General features: G+C 34.6%; 2 non-coding genes across 2 annotated transcripts; both read left to right on the plus strand.

Annotated features, from left to right (window-relative positions):
* The first annotated feature begins 453 nt into the window (after nt 1-453).
* On the plus strand, nt 454-560 carry LOC118974913 (U6 spliceosomal RNA). The gene has a single exon (XR_005063974.1). It is a non-coding gene; the product is annotated as a U6 spliceosomal RNA (small nuclear RNA).
* A 6,886-nt stretch (nt 561-7,446) lies between these two features.
* Nucleotides 7,447-7,659, plus strand: LOC118974912 (small nucleolar RNA U3). The gene has a single exon (XR_005063973.1). It is a non-coding gene; the product is annotated as a small nucleolar RNA U3 (small nucleolar RNA).
* The last annotated feature ends 260 nt before the right edge of the window (nt 7,660-7,919 follow it).

Below are 7,919 nucleotides of genomic sequence, written 5' to 3' on the forward strand. Positions count from 1 at the left end.
TTGTTTTGTTTTGAGGTGAGTTGTAATCCTTCTTATTGTTGTGCAAGAAGGTGAAGTGTGTCTGTATAAGCCTCCATCTTGACTGGAAGAACCTCAATATCCTTCTTTTTAAAAATTGATTTCAGTAGAGTTCATATACAATATTATATTGACTATATTAGTTTCAGGTATACATTATAGTGGTGTGACATTTTTATAATTTACTATATGATCACTCCCACTCGTTGTAGTAATCCTCTGTCACCATGCAAACTTACCACAATATTATTGACTATTTTCCTTTCCCCTTTCTACCCATTCCCACACCCAAGTCAATATTCTTTTTAACTAAATTAAGATTTTTTTTTACTTATTTATCTTAGAAGGAAAGGGAAGGAGAGAGAGAGAGAGAGAGAAAAATATCAATGTATGGTTGCCTCATTCCATACAATTTTTATGTAAATTAACCATTAAGTGTTTGCTTTGGCAGCACATATGCTAAAATTGGAAGAATACAGAGAAGATTACTATGGCCCCTGCACAAGGATGACACACAAATTCGTGAAGCATTCCATACTTTTAAGTTCATGCCATAAACTCAGGGAACCACAACAGATCAATTTAAGAAGCTGAGGGAAAGAAGAAGAGCATCAAAAACAATGGGAAGACAAAGAAACGATCACCAAATGAAAGAAAAGGAGGAAGTCTCAGAAAGAATGTCAGATGAAATAGAGGCAAGTCAACTATCAGATATTGAATTCAAAGCACTGGTTATCAGGAAATTCAAAGGGATTACAATGAGCTACCAGAAACTACAGGGGAGCTACAATGAACTCTCTGCAAACTATACCAAAATGAAAAAGGAAATAGAAACCATCAGCAAAGGCCAAGAGGAAATGAAGAATATGATTTCTGAACTGAAGAACACAGTAGAAGGTATGAAGAGTAGGATTGATGAGGTGGAAGACTGCATAAGCGATCTCGAAGACAGGGTGGAAAGAATCTCCCAGACGGACCAGGTAATGGAAAAGGGAATCAGAAAAAATGAGGAGAGTCTAAGAGAAATGCAGGACAACGGGAAACTTAATAATATTCAAATAATAGGAATACCAGAAGGAGAAGAAGAAGAACAAGAGATAGAAAACCTACTAGAAAGAGTAATAATGGAAAATTTTCCTAAGTTGAGGAGAGATGAAATCACACAAATCCAGGAATCACAGAGAGTCCCAGATAGGTGGAACTCAAAGAGGCCTGCTGCAAGACACATCATCATTAAAATGGCAAAACTCCAAGAAAAGAGAAAATCCTAAAGGCAGCAAGGGATAAACAGGGAGTAACATACAAGGGGGTACTAATAAGGTTGGCTACTGACTTCTCAATGTAAACATTCCAAGCAAGATGAGAATGGCAGGAAATATTCCAAGTAATGAGAAACAGAGGCCTACAAACAAGGCTACATTATCCAGCAAGGCTCTCAATTCAGATAGAAGGCCAAATAAAGAGCTTCCAAGACAAAACAAGTCTAAAAGAGTACGCCTCCACCAAACCAGCTCTACAAGAATTACTAAAAGGGCTGCTTTAAGGAAAGGAAGGAAAAGAGAGAGATGGAGAGGAACACAGATACACAAATGGCAATGAATAAGTACCTTTCACTAATAGCCTTAAACATAAATGGATTAAATGCACCAGTTAAAAGACATAGAATAGCTGAATTGTTAAGAAAGCATGACCATATGCTGCCTACAAGAGACTGACCTCAGGTCAACAGACCATCACAGACTAAAAGTCTGAAAAAGGATGGAAATAAATTTTCCAAGCAAATGGACAAGAAAAAAAATCTGGGGTAGCAATTCTCATATCAGAAAAAATAGACTTCAAAAAAGGGGCCATAAAGAGAGACCCAGAAGGTCACTTCATAATACTCAAGGGAAGAATCCACCAAGAAGACATTAACATCGTAAATATATATGCACCCAACATAGGAGCACCCAAATATATAAAGAAAATCCTAGAGGACCTCAAGAAAGATATTGACAGCAACACAATTATAGTAGGGGACTTTAACACCCCACTGTCAAAAATGGACAGATCTTCCAAACAAAATATCAACAAAGATATTGCAGCATTAAATGACACTCTAGAAGAAATGGACCTAATTGATATATATATAGAGCCCTCCATCCCAAAAAAGCTAAATACACATTCTTTTCAAGTGCACATGGAATATTTTCCAAGACAGACAACATGATAGGACACGAAACAAGATTCAACAAGATTAGGAAAATAGAAATCATACCAAGCATTTTCTATGATCACAAGGGACTGAAATTAAAAACTAACCCCACAGGAAAAAAACCAAAACACCCAAAAGCATGGAGACTGAATGGTATGCTATTAAACAACGAATGGGTCAAGATTGAAATTAGGGAAGAAACCATAAAGTTTCTGGAAACAAATGAAAATGAACTCACAACAACCCAAAACTTATGGGAAACAGTGAAGGCAGTCCTGAGAGGGAAGTTCATAGCAATACAGGCTCACCTAAAGAGGACAGAAACATTTCAAACAAACAACCTAACCGGATGCCTCTAAGAACTCGAGGAACAACAACAAAGACAGCCCAGAGCAAGTAGAAGGAAGGAAATAACCAAGATCAGAGCAGAATTATATGACATAGAGACTAAAAGCACAATTCTAAGGATCAATGAATCCAGGAGTTGGTTTTTTGAAAAGATAAATGAAATAGATAAATCTTTAAGTAGGCTCATCAAGAAAAGAAGAGAGAGGACCCAAATAAACACAATCAGAAATGAAAGAGGAGACATTACAACTGAAACCACAGAAATAGAAGGGATTGTAAGACATTACTATGCAGAACTGTATGCTAAGAAATTTGAAAACTTAGGTGAAATGGATAAATTCCTAGAAAAATATAATCTTCCAAAACTCAATGAAAAAGAAGCAGAAAACCTGAACAGGCCAATAAGAGCAGATGAAATTGAAGAAGTAATCAAAAAACTCCCATCATACAAAAGCCCTGGACCAGATGGTTTCACAGGAGAATTCTACAAAGCTTTTAAAGAAGGGCTAACCTCTATTCTTCACAGACTATTCCAAAAAATCCAAAATGATAGGAAACTCCCGAACTCATTTCATGAAGCCAGCATCATCCTAATTCCAAAGCCAGATAGAGACACAAAAAAGAAAGAAAACTTCAGGCCAATATCGCTGATGAACATACACACTAAAATCCTCAATAAAATATTAGCAAATCGCATGCAACAATACATCAAAAAAATCATACACCATGACCAAGTGGGATTCATCTCAGGGATGCAAGGATGGTTCAATATTCGTAAATCATTAAATGTAATACATCACATAAACAAAAGCAAAGACAAAAATCACATGATCATATCAATAGATGCGGAAAAAGCTTTTGATAAGGTACAACACCCATTTATGATAAAGGTACTCAGAAAAATGGGAATAGAGGGAACATTCCTTAATATAATAATGGCCATATATGAAAGACCTACAGCCAACATCATACTCAATGGGCAAAAACTAAAAGCTTTTCCACTATGATCAGGAACAAGACAAGGTTGCCCACTATCACCACTTCTATTCAATATAGTATTAGAAGTTCTAGCCACAGTGATCAGACAAGAAAAGGAAATAAAGGGCTTCCAAATGGGAAAGGAGGCAACAAAACTGGCATTGTTTGCAAAAGACAGGATAGTGTACATGGAAAATCCTATAGCCTCTACCAAAATACTGCTCGATCTAATAAATGAATTTGGCAAAACAATGGGATACAAAGTCAATATCCAGAAATCAAAGGCATTTTTTATACCAACGATGAAACAGCAGAAGCAGAAATCAAGAAAAAATCCCATTCAATATAGCAAAAGCAAAAATAAAATATCTGGGAATAAACCTAATCAAGGAGGTTAAAGACCTGTATGCAGAAAACTACACAACACTGAAGAAAGAAATCAAGGAAGACACAAACAAATGGAAACATATACCATGCTCATGGATTGGAAGAATTAACATCATCAAAATGTCCATACTACCCAAAGCAATTTACAGATTCAAAGCAATACCTATTAAAGTACCAATGGCATATTTCAGAGACATAGAACAAACACTTCAGAAATTTATATGGAACCACAAAAGACCTCGAATAGCAGCCGCAATTTTGAGAAAGAAGAACAAAGTAGGAGGGATCGCAATACCTGATATCAAACTGTATTACAAGGCCACTGTAATAAAAACAGCCTGGTATTGGCATAAATACAGGGACATACATCAATGGAATATAAAACAGAAAACTGTACTTGAATAAGAATTAAATTAAAAAAGTAAATTAACCATTTAATGCTTAATGATAACATTATTTGCTTTGCATCCTAAACATAGTTAGCACCAAGAAATTAAGTGTCCCTGTGAATAGCCACTGAAACTCATTATATGATTTTGTGCTCTCTGTTTGATCCCTTTTAGGCCCAGCCACAGTGGCTCAGATGGTTGTGCACTGTCCAGTGAATGAAAAGGTCCCTAGTTAGATTCCAGGTCAAGGTATGTGACTTGTTTGCAGGTTTGGTCCCCTGGGGCATGTACAGAAGACACCCAGTCAATATTTCTCTCTCATATTGATGTTTCTTTTCCTAGCTCCCTGCTCCTCTCTCTAAGTAAAAAAAGTAAAATATTTGAAGAAAAAGGTTAAATAGAATATTCATAGTGTTTACCGTCAACCTATGTTTCCTTTTACTCTTTCAAGAATATCTATATCAATATCAGAAGGGAATCAGTAATTCAGAAAAAATTGAATTCCTAGATCTCTATGGGGCTAGTTTTTTTTCAGCTTTATTGGAATCTAATTTATATAAACAATTTAGAAGCTTAAGGTGTACAATGTTATGATTTGATACACGTGTGTATTGTAAAATGCTTTACTAGAATAAGATTAGTTAACACATCCTTTATTTCATATAATTATCATTTTGTTATTGTTATGGTGAGAACATTAAAAGTCTATTTTCATATCAATTCTCAAATGCACAATACTGTATTGTTAACTCACCATGCTGTACCTTAAACCTATAGAATTTATTCATTTTAAAACTGTAAGTTTGTACCCTTTCACAAACATGTTTATTTACTCAATCCCTTAGACACTGACGACCACCATTTTACTCTGTTTTGTGAATTTGGTGGTTTTAGATTTGCCACGTAAGTGAGATTATACAGTATTTGTCTTTTTCTGCCCTATTTCACTTAGTGTAATACCCTCAAGATTCATCCATATGGTTGTAAATGGCAAAATTTCTTTATGTTTTTGTGACTGAATAACATTATATATATAATGTATATATATACATATATATATATATATGTATATATATACATATACATGTGTGTGTGTGTGTGTGTGTGAATGGACAACCACTGAATGGACAACAGTGTGGTGATTGCTGGGGGAAGGGGTATAAGGGGGTTGAATGGCAATGAAAAAACTACAATAAAGACTAAATATAAAGTAAAAATAATTAATAAAATGTGACATGTCCTATTTATTATTTTACTTTATATTTAATCTTTATTATCATTTTTCATTACCATTTAATCCCCTTATACCCCTTCCCCCAGCAATCACCACACTGTTGTCCATGTCCATGAGACCTTTTATCTTCTTGCTCAATCCCTTCACTTCCTAACCCCACCCACTAGCTGGCATCCTCCACTCCATCTATTTGTCTGTCCCCATTTTCCTCGTTAGTTCAGTTTCTTCATTAGATTCCACACATGAGTGAAATCATATGGTACTTGCTTTTTTCTAACTGGCTTATTCCAGTTAGCATAATGCTCTACAGGTCCATCTATACTGTTGCAAAGAGTAAAACTTTCTTCTTTTTCACAGTCAAGTACTACTCCATTGTGTAAATGTACCACATTGTTTTATCCACTCATCTACTGATGGACACTTGGGCTGCTCTCATATGTTAACAATTGTAAAAAATGCTTCAATGAACATAGGGGTATTTATATTCTTTCAACTTAGTGTTTCAGGTTCCTTTGTATATATTGTCAGAAGTGGGATCACTGAGTCATAAGGCAGATCTATTTTTATTTTTTATAGTATTGCTATACTGCTTTCCACAGTGGATGCACAAATCTACATTTTCACCAACAGTGCAAAAGGTTCCCCTTTCTCCATCCTCGCCAGCACTTGTTGTTTGTTGATTTATTGATGATAGCCATTTTGACAGGTGTGACATGATATCTCATTGTGGTTTTAATTTGCATTTCTCTGATGATTAGTGGTGTTGAACATCTTGTCATATGTCTATTGGCCATCACACTTAGGTTATTTTCATGTTTTGGTTATTGTGAATAATAGTGCCATAAACATGGGTGTGTGCATACTCTTTAATATAGTGATTTTGTCTAGACAAATATCTAGAAAGGAATTGGTGGATCATATGATTACTTTATTGATTGTTTTAGGAAACTTCATACTGTTTTCCATCACAGTTATACCTATTTTGATTTCCACTAACAGTACAACAGGATTCCCTTTTTTCCACATTCTCACCAGTATTTGTTATCTTTTGTTTTTCTGGTAATAGCCATTCTAACAGGTGTGAGATGATATGTAATTTTGTTTCTGATTTGCATTTCCCTAGTGATTAATGATGTTGAGCATCTTTTCATGTACATGTTGGCCATTTGTATGTCTTCTTTGGGGAAATATTTATTCAAGGCTTCTTCATTTTTAAATAAATTTGTTTGCATATTTTCTATCTTGTTATGTAAATTTCTTCTATATTTTGGTTATTAACACCTCACTAGATATATAGTTTACACTTATTCTTCCATTCCACAGGTTGTCTTTTCATTTTGTTGATTGTTTCTTTTACAGTGCAGAAACCTTTTAGTTTGATGTAGTCTCACTTGTTGACTTATACTATTGTTTCTTCTGATTTTGGTTTGTTATCCAGAAAACTATGGTCCAAGCTGAAATCAATGAGATTTTTTTCTCTTTTCTTATATGAGTTTTATGGTTTCAGGTCTTATGTTTAAGTCCTTAATCACTTACTTTTTGTGAGTGGCATAGGATAAGTACCCATTCTCATTCTTTTGCATGTAGATATCCAGTTTTCCCATCATCATTTATTGAAGTGACTACCATTTTCTGATGAGTATTCTTGGCTCTATCATCAAATATTGATTAACAATATATGCGTGGGTTTGTTTCTGGGCTGTTGATACTGTTTTATTTATGTATATGACTTTTTAATACTAGTACTTTACTGTTTTGATTACTATAGCTTTGAAATAAATAATTGTGATGCCTCCAACTTTGATCATTCTGACGATTTCCTCGGCTCTTTGAGCTCTTTTTTTAGTTCCATAAAAATTTTAGTATTTTTTCTATTTCTGTAAAAAAATTCCATTGGAAAGACTATACTTTCAGGGATCATTCTATAGTTCATTATTAGAGAAGTTTCTCTGGATGTGTAGAGCACCCAGAACCATGAGGAGGAGGCACAGTGTTCTCTCCTGAGCATGAAGCCAGCTTTTGGTGTTACTTTTGCAACTGCCAATAGCCATTGATGATGGTTCTTCTCCTCCTTTGAAAGAGTAAGAGGGAGAGAATGCAGTCCGAGTGGTTTCTAAAAAGTAATTCCACTGGAGTTTTAATAGTTTGCATGAAATCTGTAGATGTCTTAATAAGTACATTTTAGCAACATTAACTCATGATCTGTGAACACTAGATATATTTTCATTTATTTGTGCCTTTTACAATTTCTTCTTTTAGTGTCTTAACTGAATGTCTTCTCTGTTTTTGATGTATAGATTGTTGACCTCCTTGGTTAAATTTACTGCTAAGTATTTTATTATTTTTGATGCTATTTTAAATGGTATTGTTC

This window comes from Sturnira hondurensis, unplaced genomic scaffold (genome assembly GCF_014824575.4).
Source record: "Sturnira hondurensis isolate 20B ecotype Veracruz unplaced genomic scaffold, ASM1482457v3 Scaffold0019970, whole genome shotgun sequence".
NCBI classification, from domain to species: domain Eukaryota; kingdom Metazoa; phylum Chordata; class Mammalia; order Chiroptera; family Phyllostomidae; genus Sturnira; species Sturnira hondurensis.